The 16,362-nt window shown below is 38.1% G+C and overlaps 1 long non-coding RNA gene across 1 annotated transcript in view; it reads left to right on the top strand.

The window, feature by feature from the left end:
- LOC105826617 overlaps positions 1-10,459 on the top strand; it is a 19,023-nt gene extending 8,564 nt beyond the window's left edge. The window contains exon 3 of the long non-coding RNA XR_001138322.1: positions 10,436-10,459. This is a non-coding gene — a long non-coding RNA (uncharacterized LOC105826617). The remainder of the gene's footprint in view (positions 1-10,435) is intronic.
- The last annotated feature ends 5,903 nt before the right edge of the window (positions 10,460-16,362 follow it).

The raw sequence follows: 16,362 nt of genomic DNA, 5'->3' as shown, positions 1-16,362 counted from the left end.
TATAACATACCTGTGTTTTGTTTTTGTGTTTTTGGTTTATTTTGTCTCATGATGAAGATTGGCCCAAACGTGTGTGAATTTACAATAACTGAAATATGTACAGTGGCAGATACCCATTGATTAATGCCAAAACAACACAGAAAAAATTGTGATAAATTTTGATATTCTTGAAATGCTTCAGTATATACTACCTGTCAGTAGGGGATGAGGCAAGCGAGATAACAGCATGTGCAAATGGTACGTTGTAACATTTAGCTTCCGCACTAGGTTTGTTGCTTAGGGTTTTTAGCCCTTGGGAGAGATGTGAGTGCGATTCACTGCTCTTTGTGTTCGACAGGGTGCCCAGTACAATAACTTCATAGCGTAGATTTTGTGTAATGTATGCAAGTCTGTCTCCTTCTCCTAGATCGTGAGCCTCTGAGCAGTGGAGATGCCCTGCTTGTTCTCCCTAGTCGATGAGGATGGCAGTGATTCCATGGCTGATGCCAGATCCTTCATGGTTTAAATTCAGGGTGGAATACATAGATTCACTTGATGTGATTTTGATTTTTCTAACTAATCCGTACTGTCTGTATTTATCAAAATGCCATTAGTGTCGTGAGTCTCTTATCTAGGCTTGTCCCATATTTAGAACTGAAGTCCCAAAGTGACACATCTAAGTAGAAAAACTCTCTGGGAGGTGTTTGTTTTCAAAGAAAGTGGAAAAGAAAGAAAGAAAGTGGAAAAGAAAGTGGAAAAAGTGGAAAACCCTAAGATATAAGCTAATGGATGGTTAGGGGCAAAACTGAGGTGTCCCTGGCAGCTACATTTATTTTTAAAGGGCCTCTTTGTGTTTTGTTAATTGCCCAAATAAACAGCTCTCCAGGACTAAGAGGCCTAGCGTGCCCTGGTAGTGTTTGTACCCCAGAGAGAGGAGGGGAAGTTGGCTGGGGCCATCTCCCTTGCCTCCTCACATCCTGCTTTTTAATGGTCTTTCAGATTTCTACATACAGAGAAGGAAACTGCTCTATCTATTCTTAGCACATAAATTCTCCCTGCTATTTAAGATGGCCTTTCCTCTACCTTGTTTAATTATGAGCATCAGTGCATTGTTTCATGGAGCCCTGGAGGTCTGGGATCTATAAAATTATCTCCAATTATCATTTTATTTTTTTTTTAGAAGCTGTGACTGACATTTGGCAGTTTCTTAGCTTTATATTCTTTGGCCATACACGCTTTAAAGATGCTTTTAAAGGGGCAGCCAGCAGCAGGAACCCGTAGCAGAAGCAGCTCTTCACGTGCACAGCAGTCCTGGAAAAGTATTTCTCTGCATGCTGAGGACTGGCTGAGTGTGTTCAAGTTACCTGAGAGGCAATTTAAGAGTCTTGGCTTATTTTAATTTCTTGATCTAGCAACAGTACTAGCAGCTAGTACCAGTATTCCTCTCTGAAGAGTTTATGCTCCTTCTCCTTTCAGCCTTTTTTTTTTTTTTTTTTTTTAAATTGTCACTCTGAGAGTGGTTGGAGTCTAGTAGGGCCGGCCATCGAATAAGTAGGGTAAGTGTCTACTGGCATTTGATAGCTTCAGGTCTTCTAGGAAATCCACCTCCTTAATCACAAAGGGGATGGATATATGTATCTTAAACACCCTTACCATGGTGCCAAACATCCCAGTACTAGAATTCATTCAGTTGGATCTTGAAGATGTTTTCTCTTTGAGGCCTCACTGAAATGTATATACTGTGGACAGGGTGTCGCTAAGCTACATTTAATATGGCAGAAGAAGATTCTTCTATAGGATGCTTCTAGTAAACTGGTAAGAGATAAGGTTACCAGAGAATTGAGCAGGTGTGGAGAACCATTTTGCCTCATGAATAAATTAATAAATGACGAAAAGAATAATAAACTTATTTTTACCTCTTTCTTATTTTGCCTTGCTTGGGTAGGGGCCAGAAAGGGATGTTGAGAGGTGGGATGGAAAATGAAAGTGATCAGTGGAGGGAGAGGGAATTGTCAAAGAGAAATAGGGGAACCCAATGGTCGCTGGAAGCCTCTGGGTGGAGCAGGGCCTGCTGGACTTCAGAGATAGAGTTTGTCTTACTGTAGATATATTGAACTGCATACGTTGGATTAGGGTAATTCCGAGGTTGGAATTTCTCATTTTGAGACAAGATAGGAAGCAACCTTCTATGTAATTGAATAGGTCTGGGTTGATGTTATTGGTGTATATATGTCTGTGTATTTTGTAAAAAGAAGACTTGCATTCAGACCTGTTACATTTCAGAACACATTGCCTTGACTGGCTATTCAGAGAAGTATTTTGAGTAAAATGAGGTTATTTCTAGAATGCAAGGGGAGGGAATCACCTTGGTTTTACAACTGGTTTGAATTAGATTTATGAGATTTCCAGCAAAGTGAAAGCAACATTTCCTGAAAGAGAGGGAAAGAGTTTAATTCAAGCAAAATAAAGGACATGTAAACTGTATTTGGATACGTTTTAAAATAAATTTAGCTTTCTCCTTAGCACTTTCTACCCTCCCACCCCCACAAATATTGAAGCAAGAATTCAAAATATGTATTGTAGAAGCCAAATGTAAGTCCAGTGTCATTTTGAATGTTAGAAACCCAAAAACAAAACGAAGAAAAAATTGAGTGTTGCATCTGAATTAGCATTTAAAGTGGCATGTTTATGTAAAAAGAGAATGGTGTAATATATCCTGAGAGTAAAGAGAGGATTTCAGGCTGTGGAAGAATGTCAATTGCATTTATGTATTCATCGAATAGCTGGTTTGGTATTTGGCATGTATTTGCAGCATTCCTTATCATACATGAATTTGTCTTCTGTGAAGTGGGTAGGAAGGAGATTTGGGAGATAGAAGCAATGTAGGATTGATCTTCTTGCCCTTGAAAATTATGGGAAGACCTTAGTTTTGCCCCAGCGGAGAGGGTTAGGTTACTTGGGGGAAGTTTAAGAAATATGTGTGCATTTTCAGACACCTTTGAGATTGCAAATCAGAAGCCTTGTGTGTGTTGGGGGCGGGTTGCAGGGTAAGATTGAGGCTTGTGTACTTTTAACCGACTCTCAAGGTGAATCTAAAATGCTGCGCCAGTTGAAAATGACTGTTCTTCGGTGAGCTCCAGGGTGTATGTGTAGTTGTGAATGGCTTGATCCCAAAAGCATGAAGGGAAGTTCCCTATTTCATATTTACTGAAATAACATTTTAGCAAATCTGAATCAAACAGTATTTTGGGGAGGGTCTCAGTGAGCAGTCCTTTTCAGCAAGGCTCATCTAGTGTGGCCCCCTGAGACAGATGGGTATCTGTCCTCCCTTACTGTTAATAAAAGCCACCTTCTCAAGTCTGTTAATCAATTGGTAATCACTGAATAGCATTTCAGAGCATGGACTTAGAAGCCACACTGCCTAGGTTCGAATCCTATCTCTGCCATTTAGCCAGCTACGTGACCTTCAGGAAGTTACTTAACTTCTATGTGCCTTAGTTTCCCTATCTGTAAAATAGGGATATTATTGTGTCCTGGCAGAGGTCTCCAACCTTTTTGGCACTAGGGACCAGTTTCATGGAAGACAGTTTTTCCACAGATGGGACTTGGGGGGGTGGTGGTGGTGAGCGATGAGGAGTGGCTGTAAATACAGATGAAGCTTCACCTGCCTCTCACTTCCTGCTGTGTGGCCCATTCCTAACAGGCCACAGATGGGTAATGTGGCCCAGGGCTGCAGACTGCAGATTTAGAGGATTAAATTAACTAATATTTGTAAAGGGTTTATAACAGTACCTGGCATGTAGTAAGTATTATGTGTCTTGTTAAATAAAACGTATTAGGAATTATACTTTCTTCCCTGTCTCTCCAAATCACTTAGTTTTGTCTTGTTGAGTTAAGCAAAAGACCACAAAGTAGGCTGGGGAAGTCTCCTTAAAGCCATGTCATTTGTGTTGCCCTTTCTGAGAGGCGGTTTTGTTTCCCTGGAGAGGTGTTAAAGGAGCAGTTGACCTCATACCCTCGGGTAGGTCTTTCACTTGCACGTGGGATGGTCTGCCTGATGCCAGGAGCTTCCTGCACATGCTGGACACTGACCCCACAGTGTCTGGCTCCCTGTCAGGCTGTGAGGGAACCAACTCCCTGTTCTCTGTGGCTCCTGCTACAGAATAATCCATCGCTTCCCAGCCAGTGATACAGGTCACTTCTTGAAATTGAGACTGGGGACAGACAGGTGTTGATGAGAATGATTAGGATTGTTATAGGTGTCCATATGGAAAATTTTAGTCATAGGATTTCAGAGTTGGAAGAAACCTTAAGAGGAATCTAATGTGAGATATCTTTGTTTGATAAACGAGTAACTAGCAACTCAGAGGATTTGAGACTTGGCTGTGCTCAGGGAGTATGTACGCTGATTGTGAACCATAACCAGAATTTAGGGTTCCTCACTACCAGAGACTGGAAAGCAACCTTTCCTTTTTGTGGTCAGTATGCTTGAGCCAGAAACACAGATATCAGCATGAGAGTGGGTATGTTTTGTTCTATTAGGACGTAAATTCTAGCATCAACATCCATATATAGACCAAATAAAGGGTAGACCTCACAGAGTTTACTTGACTTCACCATGCTTATTATAGTTTCTTTGAATATTTTAGAAATCAAGACCCCAGACTCATCGTAACAGCTTATAACACTGTAGCCAAAGGGAAAACCTGGAGTCATACACCCAGCACCACCAGGATGCTAAGTTTACCTCAGACTAATAAAGAGACCAGTGAGTGATAGCTATGCTGGTGACAATCGCAGCTGCAGTAACTGGCAATCTCCAAATATATTCAGTATCCAATTAGACATGTGAGTGTAGCAGCTGAATTCTGTATTGTTCTATCCTTGCCCCATTGTGCAAGTTGGGCCCTCTATGGAACTGCAGAGAGGGAGGTGGGATTTCACTTGGGCCTCAGTGTTTCTCCTTAGAATCTTTGCTGTCTCCTCTGCCATTTCAACTCTTGAGAATTAAACTCTTTTCTCTCTTACTCTTTGTGGCTGCAGACTGTCAGACCTAAGGTGCTAGAGGGAAAAAATATATTTTAGCATTTCTTTCTCTGCTTTTGTGATAGAGACCCCACCCTCTGAGAATTTTGGTGGATCATTTCTTTTTCTGAATCCACATGCATTGTCTTTTACCACGTTGTTTTATAAAGTCACCTCTTCCAGGATGAGGTTGAAGACTTTCCCGTGTTCTGTATTGGAACATGAGACATGCCCATGGAACATGCCAGTAACACCTCCCTTCTCTTGCCAATGGACCTCTGAGCTCTGCTTCACCGCTTGCATCACCCGGATCACTTGTGACCAGCACCATGAGGAGAGTCTGTGCAGATAGTTCTGTGAACACATTTATATGGGATGAAAAGGTTTTATCGACTATAGTCTATATGTTTGATTTGCATGTGGAAATGGGTGGCATGAATTTGACCCAACATGGACAGATACATTTTAATGTATTTTTATAATGAAATTTCTAATAATAAATTCAAACATGCATCTTGTATTGAGGGAAGATTTTTAAAAGGCCTGTATTGTAGAAATGTAATCTTTCCAGAAACACTTGTATTTTTGGTAGGTGCTTATGCAAAGATGTCCTTTATTAGAAAATATTAATTTAGCATATACTATGTATTCTTTATTGTGTGGAAAAAAGTCATTTTAAACTTTTGATACGTCATAGAGATGAATGGGATTAACCTTCTGGTGACCTTAGCACTGAGGCCTAACTCTTCCTAAGCCCTGATTTTCCAGGTGGGGCTTTTATCGTTAGTGGTGGTGGAGGTGGTATATAAGTGCTTTTACTTAGGACAGCTTTGAGGCAGAGGTTATTGTTAGGATTTATTTTTAGGAAACTGAGGAGAGCATTTGCTTTGAGAAGTTAATGCTGTGTGACTTACAGGTGTAGCTGCTGTGGAACAGGTGGTAATGGTTACTCCGGGGGCAGTGGGACCTTCCTGCTGGGTTAGCAGCAGAACAGAGAGTAGGAGAGTTTTGCTCCTTTTCTCAGCTTCCCTTGCCCTCTCTGCCCAGGCAGTAAACATCAGTATTTGCTTTGCATGGGGAACATGAGTGAGTTCACCAGGGGTTTTGTATTTCAGGGTATAAAGCATAGTGTTTAGTATCTTAACAAACCAAGAATCAGTTATCTGGGAGAATAAGCAGAAGGTTTTTTTATGTCTAGGATAAATTAGTTTAAATGCTAAGACCAGTCCTTGTGGATTAAAGAAGCACTTGGAAGCAATGGAGTATATTTTTAAAATGCAATTGACATCATATACCGAAATGAAATTAATCGATCACTACACAGGTTTCATATCTTAGGGGAACTATGGTGGCTTTTTTAGGTGGAATTCTAAGGTATTACCAATTTGTATGTAAATACAACTGATTCTGATAGAATCACAGGGAAAATATTGTCTTCACACATCTAGTTAAAAGCCTATTACTTAATTATTATCTTTAAGAATCAAGACCACTTAGCTCTAGTCTAAAAAAAAATTTTTTTTTTCCCTGAAAGATGTTGGTCAGGCATACCTTTAAGACCACAGTAAGGATGGTAATGGTGGTGGTTGTCTGGAGAAATGCATAAAAGAAGAATTAAAGTAAAAATAGTTCAAATTGGTACTTCATTGGGGTCTATCTAGTCTTTCCCTGCCAACACACACCGCATCTGCTATTTAATATCCCCCAAGCTGTAGTATGTCAACATACCAAAGGATTGTGAATTCTGTTTGTATTAACCCACAGCAGAATTTAAGACAAGACCAAAACTCCAGAACTTCTTTCATGGAATCCCTTGTAGGATGAACTGATTTCAGCTGTCCCCAGAGTAGAATAAGCCTACAAGGTCTAGCAGTTAAGGCTTTCCCCAGTAGCTAGCATTGTATTTCTTTCTTTCTTTTTTAGGAAAAAAAAGCTTTAATGAGACATAACTGGCATACAGTAAAATGCACGTAAAGTGTACAACTTCATACATTTTGGACATGTGTACATGCCCATGAAATCACCACCACACTCAGGAGAATGAAATATCTGGCTGCCAACGCTTTCAGCCCTAATGATGAGTTTGCATTTTCTAAAATTTTATATACATGGAAGGATATTTTATGTTCTCTCTCTCTCTTTCTCTCTCTCTCTCTCTCTCTCTTTTGGTCTGGCTTCTTTCACTTAGCATAATTATTTTGAGATTCATCCATGTTGTAGCATATGTTAATAATTCATTGCTTTTTATTGCTAAGTAATATCCTATTGAAGAGCTATGTCACAGTTTGATTTTCTATTCATTTGTTGATGGACGTTTGGGTTAGTTATAGTTTTGGGCTATTATAAATAAACCTTCTATCCATGATCTGTAAATGTTTTCTCCCATCCTGTGGCTTGTGTTTTTATTCTCTTTACAGCAGCTATTGAAGAGCAAAAGCTTTAAATTTTGATGAAGTCTAATTTATCAATTCGTTCTTTAAGCACTCTTGGTGTTTAAGTCATCTTTGCCTAATCCAAGTTCACAAAGGTTTTCTCCTGTGTTTTCTTACAGAAATTTTATAGTTTCAGATTTTACACTTAGGTCTATGATTAATTTTCAGTTAATTTTTTATTTGGGATGAGGTACATATCAAAGTTGATGTTGTTATATATAAATATCTAATTATTCCAGCACCATTTTTTGAACAGACTCTTTTCTCTCCACTGAAGTACTTTGTGCCTTTGTTGAAAATTCGTTGTCTGTATATGTGTGTGTCTATTTATAGGCTTTCCGTTCTGATTCACTGATCTATTTGTCCTTGTATCGATACCACACTGTCTTGAATATTGTAGCTTTACAATAAGTCTTGATATCAGTAGTGTTAGTTCTGTAGCTTTGTTCATCTTTTTTCAAAGTCGTTTTGGTTATCCTAGGTTCTTTAATTTTAGAATCACTTTGTCAGCTTTTACCAAAAAAAAAAAAAAAGCCTGCTGTGATTTTTATTGGGATTGCATTGAATCTATAGATTAATTTGAGGAGCTGAGAAAAGCTGACCGGTAATTATAATGAAACTGTAGACTTAAGAGACGGGTTAGAGAGAATACTATGTAAGTTGATAAACAGTGTGGAAAGATGGGGATGGAATTGCCCACAAGATACATTGATGAAGGAAGGGAGTGACCCAGGTTTGGGAGACTGAATTGAGGAATAAGTGATTATAAACGGACAAATACTTTGTCAGAAAATCACCTCAGAGAAGCCCAAGGAGGTGGCTGGGTAGGTGGTTCTGGGAGCAGCTCAGGTAATAATTTCAAGCTGAAGTAAAAAGGAACTAGCCACATTTCTTCTGGAAAGAAGAACTGCAATGGAGAGCTCAGGCTAAGTATAGGCAGGGATTGGACGAGGAAGAGTGTGATCCAATGAGGTTCAGTGGCCAGAGGAGAGGGCCACAAGGCCAGAAAGGTTGTGATGCTGGGGACACCGACAGAGGGTGACATCATGCTTTAGCAATTGCTTCAGTGCCTGGAAGGTCAGTTATACAGTTGATCTAGAACAGTGGATCTCAACTAGGGGTGATTTTGCCCCTTGTTGGGATGTGTGAGAATGTTTAGAGATATTTTTGGTTGTCACAACTACTGGGGAGACAGGGTTTCTCCCACTATCATCTACAGGGGAGAGATGAGGGATAGTGCTAAACATCCTACAGAAGACAGGACAACCCCTACCCTAACCCCCAACAAAGAATTATCTGCCCAAAATGTCTGTAGTGCTGATGTTGAGAAACCCTGGTCTAGAGGAGGAGGACCAGAAAAGGAGGTGGAATGAGAGTGAGAGCTGATTGGTCGCTCTGATATTTTATGCATGCATTGTCTAGAGGAGAAATACCCTCTTGTGTGGTGACCGTGGACAGTTACCCTGGACAACAAGGGATTAGGCTGTGGGACTCTTCTTTGGGATGTTTTCAGAAGATTTCTAAAAATATTATCAAATAAAGCTAGTTTAACAAAAGAATGGCTTGACTACAGATAATTGGTAGACATTTTAAACATTTGAGTTAATTCATTTAAGGAGAAAAGGATTCTCTTTGAGTATGGCTTTATCCATAGATGAGTTTTCTAATTAATCTACTTCTGATTCCAAGTAATAGAAAACCTAATGCTAAGTGACTGGAAAAAAAGAAAAGAAAATTTACCAGCTCATATGACTGGAAAATTCAGGCTTCATGCAGGGGTCGATCCAGAGGTTCAGTGTCGCCAGAGGACCCAGGTTCTCCTGCATCTTGCCACAGGCTTCCTTCCCAGCTTGTCCCTCGATGTCTGCCAGTGTTCATTTTTTTTCTTATTCTCTCTTATCAGGACAGAAATGTTCTTCTCCTACCATTGTGGGTTTCTCTGTGCTTGGACCACTTAAATTATGTGTCCACCCGTGGACATGGTAATGTTTATAGCATTACTGTCACTAGCTTAGACCTGTGCTCTCTAGTGCAGTGTGGCTAGTCCAAATTGAGATGCAAAAAGTGAACTACCTTATTAATAATTCTTCTGTTAATTACATGTTGAAATGGTAGTATTTTTGGATATGTTGGGTTAGATTAAATGTACTATTAAAATTACATTCACCTGGTTCTTTAAAAAATTTGTTTCATGTGACGATCATAAAATTTTTAATTATATAAGCAGCTCTGAACTGTATTTCTGGTGGAGAATAGTGGCTTAGACCATTCAGAAGTCCCTGGAAATAGAGTGTAGTCATTCCCACCCAAACTGCATGGCTGATACACAAATGGCAAGGAGAGATGGAGTGGACACCAGGCAAGTCACCAGTGATGAGCACTATGGTGAGAGTGGCATAAGTGAAGAGGGGATATTTGTTCATTTGCTACTATTTTACTAAAGATGAATGTCTGGAAGTACTAGTCTACTTTCACTAATAAAAGCTAATAGTTTTTTTAAAATATGGTTTTGAAAATTATAAAATTAATATAATGCTTATAGTAACTAGTGAAACAGCACAAAGATATACACAGAGAAAGTAAATTATCCCAATTCCTTCCAATCCCCGACTCCATTGGCAACCTTCCCTTTGGTAGCTGTTGTCAGCCTGGTCCACATTCTCCCATCCTTCATAGCCTGTGCACACAGGTGCTTCACTCACATTGATTTGTCGCAATTGTTGCTACTACTTGTCTTAACAAGAACATTAAGCACCCACTCTTCAGTTTGCTTTTCTCACCTTATCAATCTTCCAAGTCAGTAGATATTTATCCCATTCATCTTAATAATTCTGTAATATTTTACATTACATGCACCATATTTCATTTAACCATTTCCCTATTAGTGGACATTCATGTTCTTTTCGGTACCTCCCTTTCCCCTGCCCCACAACAAACACTACTGCAATAAACGTCTTTGTACCTATATCCTTACGTACTGGTCCTTTTTTTTCCCATAGGATAGATTCCCAGAAGTGGAATTGCTTGGTCAAACGGTATGTGTGTTTTTAATTTTATTAGATGTTGCTAGATTGCCTTACCCAAAAGAATAGCAAATCACCTTCATACATTAAGAGTGCCCATCACCTAACATTCTCGCCAGCACGGATGTCACTGCCCTTTTTAATTCTTGCAGATCTTATTTTATCTGATCATTAATTTGCATTTCCTTCACTGTTGCTGATGTTAAGCATATTTTCATATGTTTATTGTCCATTTGAATTCTCTTTTCATTTCATGTTCATTTTCACTGCCCATTTTTCCATTTGGTAGTGTTGTTCTTTCTCAATTTCTAGAAGCTCTTGTGTTTTAGAAGTAAGTATTAATCCTTTGTATTTGTGTGCAAATGTATCATTACAATTTTTATCTGTTTATAATGTCTTTTATAAATTGTTAATTATTTAATCAAATGTCTTTTTCTTTATTGCTTCTGAGTTATGTTTTGCTATTGTCTGCTCCAAGTTCATACAAGTGTTCTCTTAAATTTTATTACTAATTTTTTAAAAACATTCAAATTTTACTCCAGTTTTAAATTTTGTACATGACTGTGAGGTGTAGGATTTTTTTTTTCCTAGATGGATAACCAGTTACTTAAGTCCTATTATACAAGAACTTTCGTTTTTTTATGGGATTGAATTATTCCCCTTGTCACATGTGAAGATGCCATATGTATTTGGATTTGTTAATATTTCTGGACTCTCTGTTCTGATCTCTATCTGTCTGTTTCTGTGCCGACACCATTCTGTTTTGAATACAGTGGCTTTCTAGTGACTTTTAATTTCTGGTAAGTTCTTCTTCACTTAGCCTTCTTTTCACACTTTTCATAACTGTTTTTGGGCATTTAAATTAAATCCTAAAATTAAAAATTGGAGGGGTTTTATCTTACATGTTTTTAATCAGAAAGGTAATATAACACTACACAGTAAATAAAATAAAAAATTTAATATTTCTCCATATAGGGATCTCTTTACTTGATGCCACTAATTGGAAAAATATTTACTGATAAACTAAGGGTTATTTCTTCTATCAGTTTAAATTATTTAAATGTTATTTTATCTCTGTGATAATTGTACAATTACTCCAAGATGCAAATGTGGGGATACAGGCATGATATTTTAATCTATCCCAGAATTAGGTTATTGCATTAAAGCTTAAGTGGTTAAAGCGTTCAATGACTGTAACTTTATGAATAATTTGTATTTCTGGTTATGTATGAAATTATGACATATACCCATATTTGGATTGGTTGAGAGGTTTGTAAATATGATGTGAACAAGGAACTGTAACTGAAGTGTATAATAAACCATGCACTTTGGGGCCTTTTATGATTTGATTCTTTTTAAGCTTAGTGTTGACTATTATATGGACTTTGGAAATTGCTACGCTTGAAATTTGGGGTAAAGTTGTCTAATATTTAGTATGTTTTTGACAATTAACTTTTATACTGTATTAGTATGATATTAATTGTATTTACTGACTTTTGTAATTCCTTTTTGGAAATGTAGCTTATAGTATTAAAATAATAACCTTTGTGTTTTTCTAAAGGCATTTGAAATATTGGAGCTAAATACTAAAACTGCCTGGGATTAAAAATAATGATAATATTAGTTTACAGATGAACACATATGCAAATAAATGTGAGGTCTGTAGTTTACTTATGGAAATAAAGGGACGTCCCATGCAGGTTCTACGTATGTTTATTTGATTAAGTAAAAAAAAAAAAAAATTGTTCTATAGCCAAAAATGAAATGGTGAAATTATTAAGATATTAGAATTATTACTGAATGATATACTTGGATAAAATAAAATTGTTTTAAAAATTGAGGTTTCTACTAATGTCAATGGTAGTATAATTCAAATAAATAGATTGGTATGGCACTTTTTTGCATGTGTATAAATATTAAAGATAATTTAGAAAAGGGGGATGAAATTAAATTATTCACATCAAGACCAAAAAGGACAGTAAACTTAGAGTTAAATTGAAGTCTTCTGTGTGAACGTATCATCTTTATTGAATCAAAACCAAATAGTTTTTTGTGCTTTGTTCTAAAAAAGGTGGACAGTTGCCTCCAGGCTCCCCTCTAGTACTCACATGAAACCATCTCGTAGGTACTTCCTGTACCCTGATTTTGGTCTCTAACACCATTCTCCACTAACGGGCATCAGGACATTCTTTGGAATATAACTGATACCATGACTGAGATAAGCAGAATTTTGTCGGTTTTGGAACGGTTTCTTGCTTACGAGCAAGGATACTTTCAGCAGCGTGTGGAGGTTGAGCTGTAAAGGGTAGAGGGACCAAACTGAAGGAACTTCGGGCCAGTAGGGAAAACGTAAGCAGCAAAGAGGACATGGTAATTGTAAGTCAGTCATGACATATGCAGAGGTGATAAATGATTCAAACTGGGCTAAATAAAAGGCATATTGTGTTTCCAGTATTTCTAAATAATTTTGATCAACTCCAGTTGTGTTTCCTGCACTCAAGTTTGGGTCATCATCAAAACTGATGGTTGATAAACATAAAAAGATATAATTAAGTGTATTTTGAACATAATTATATGTGTGTATCTGTGTAAATTCCCCATTGTTAAAGTAAACTTGGTTTAAAATATGGGTAGAATCCCAGAAATTTAAAACCACAGTAAAAACCAATAAATAACAGGTGTCATAAGATTAACAATAATAAAGGAATATTTCTTTTATAATACTGTCAAGTATTTAAGCCTTTAGTTTGTTCCAGGGCTGCCCAATTCCTGAAGACTCTGGAAGGTAGAATTGTTTAAATTAGGCTAGAGAACTTCTCTATTTTTGTAAAACAAATAAAACATAAACAAGCATCAGCAGCTGGGGGTTGGAGTGACCCTAGGAGTCCACAGGCAGTGCGGTGGCTGTGCGGTTAATATTATTCCTGAAGCTAGAAAAACCGTAGCTGCTGTAGTGGATCAAATTGTCTAAAATACCACTTATGATTAGAGGGTATGAAGTAATAAATAGGGAAGCGCTAGAATAATAAAAATAATGTTTGTAGGACTTAAGAACTGAGGGAGGGGATACCCTAAAACTACAACTTGGGTGTAAAAAAAAAAAAAAAAAAACATGTATGTTGATTTAAATGATTCAGCTAAGGTTGTGTCAGAGCCCCCAAGTCTAAAAATACTAAGCAAGTGAGTATTCTTCGCTGATCAGAAAACAACCATGTACCTCCAAAAACATGTCAGGACTTGTGTTCAGAGCAGTCCTCAGGGATGTCATTCCTGGACCTAACAAGATGAGGTAAACTGGAGCCCACCTTAGATTGTGGGCATTCATCTACAGTAAACGCAAATAAAACAACCTGTGTGACATTGTACTTTTAAAAATATTGCAGCTAAAAGTTAAAACTGAATCAAGATAAATATTTGGCACACATTAATGATCAATCTAAGTCTTGTAAAGTTTGCCTGGCCAGGATAAAATGTAACGTCATTTAACGTTGTTCTAATTAAATACTATTATCTTGTTCTTGTTAAAATGTTACCCTTATTAAATAGTATCTTTGTAGTATTTTCTCAAAATGAAATGCCACCAGCCTCCCATCTTTATTTTGCCTTAGTAGTCCACTGCTAGAATATGTTAAGTCTCTTATAGGCATTAGCAAGACATAGATGCAACAATTTCAGTGCCGGTGTGAGACTTCCATATTGCTTACATGTTAAATGGCTCTGTCAGTGGTAAAGTGTAGCATCCCCAGAGAAGATGTAGTTCTTTTGGAGTAAGGACACACCCTGTCCCTGGGCTCACTGTAGAAATTGTAAATCAGTAGTAATTGTGACCCGAGTGCTTGTCTTTCCTGCCATCAGATCTTCTCGCCATTAAGAAATGAGTTGAGACTGCTCTATTTATTGGAATGAAGCCATGGGGTCAGTAGTCAGTGACCCTTATTCTCTGTGCCTTAAAGAGAAATGGCAGCCTTTTTCTTTGAGGAAACCTATTGTGAGCTGGCGACGTGTATTGTCAGCTGCATTTAACTTCCAGGTTAAGTCATGTCAAAGGACTGCATTTTAAAACGGCACATTAAATTTGGCCCCTGGTTATTAATCCCCACAATATTTTCATACCTCTAAATGTTTAAATGTCAATTTTCTCTCATGTCATTTTTCTGCTGTCATTTCTGCTAAAAATGACAAACTCAAATTCTAATGAATGAAGTAACTGCTTGCAAAAGAAAAAAATACCATCATTCCCTTGTATGCATTGTTAAAGGCCAGGTTACTATCTCTTTGAAAGGGATAGGACTATTGAAATGTATGAATAGAATACTTCAAAAGTGAACCTGCCAAAGCAATAGAAAGTAAAGATACTTTAAATATAATTGCAGTTGAATTCAGCAGTGGAAAAAGAAAAGTCAAAGCATTTTTATTTAATGCCATCCTGAGGTATAAAACATTTTGTAAGAATGAGTTAGGATATTCACAGGAAGGAGGGCACCTCAGCATTCTCCAATTTGGGGCAGCACATTCCCCAACCTCCAATTTATCTGACCAGGTCTCCACCGTTGTCTGTTAGGGCCCCTTCATTTTCATCTTCTCAAGCGTCCAGCCGTGGAGCATAAGATCACATTTGTAAGGACACCGCGACTGAACAAATATTTTCTTTTACATGGTGCTTTCAGAAGAATACTTTTATCTCCTAGATGGCCAGACTCCTTGGAGGCCAGGACAATGAAAAATCTGAGTGAGCTATTTCAGCACCAGAATCCTGGGAGCTTAACACACTTTGAAGTGGATTGCTCCCCATCGTGGGGCCACAATGAAACGTGAGGTTTTCATAGACCTTGTGTTAACGTCTGCAAAGCCAGATGGCTTTGTAAAATGAGCCCAAAAGCAGTATAACTGATTAAAAGAAATGCTGGGTAGTTAAAGACTTTCATACCCAATGTGAGTCTAGCAGAAAGAATTGTTCTCTTGGAGTATGATAATATTGGGAAATTTCACTCTTCCATCTTCAGGGGTCAGCCAGAGACAATCAAGAAAGGTGTTGGTTACAGGAGCCTTTAAAGTGAAGGCTGAAAAGATATCTCTAGCCACACATTGCAAGAACTGCCTCAAAAAGAAATAATGAAACTGGCCAGTGGGGCAAGCACTTTAAGAGTTGTAGATAGTCCTTTCTGAGGTTGTAGCATTACATCAAGTTGTCCTCTCTTTGTTGGCTTTTTATTGTGGTCCTAGACCTGCAACCTCCTGAAACCCACCCCCAGGGTTCTGTGTCTCATGCCTCAGGGTGATGGAACTCAGCCTTCTTCTCTGTGTCGTGTCAGTGACTCTACTGTGGATGCCAGAGCTTTTGCTTCTTGGTTGCTGCTGTAGAAATCATTCTGCCTGTGTTTGTAACCCTGTACGCTGACCTTAACCTAAGAACACAGTCATATATTTCAGGTAGTTTAGGCAGGGAACTGATGAAACTTGGCCTTGTAGGTAGAGGAATTCAGAGATGTGACAAATTGTTCTTTGGCTTGCTAACCTGCCATTCGATTATTGGGGAATGCGGTTCAGAGCAAAAGGAAGAAAAAGCTCATCTTGAGATGACCTTTAAAAACCTATCATAAAATAGTTAGCCGGCTCTGGGTTTCTTTGTTTTTTCTATCATCAGCAAACCCTTTAATCTTACAATGAATGGCATATGACAGAGTTTTACAAATCAAACCACCTTGCTGTTCCATTTTCTCTCTGTTGCTGTCTATTCTCCCTGACTCACCAGATTTGGTGCTGATCTGCTTGCAGAGTAGGGATGGCAGTGGGCCTGGCACCTGTGTATTCCATTGAAATAGCTAATTCTAGAAGAGTTTGTACATTTTGACCTTTCTGAACTTCTGTGGATCTTTTCAAAGAGGGAGGTAGTTCTAACCTGG

The sequence above is a fragment of the Propithecus coquereli genome, unplaced genomic scaffold, assembly GCF_000956105.1.
Source record: "Propithecus coquereli isolate 6110/MARCELLA unplaced genomic scaffold, Pcoq_1.0 Scaffold9, whole genome shotgun sequence".
In the NCBI taxonomy this organism is placed as follows: domain Eukaryota; kingdom Metazoa; phylum Chordata; class Mammalia; order Primates; family Indriidae; genus Propithecus; species Propithecus coquereli.
This window is presented reverse-complemented; position numbering and strand designations above follow the sequence as displayed.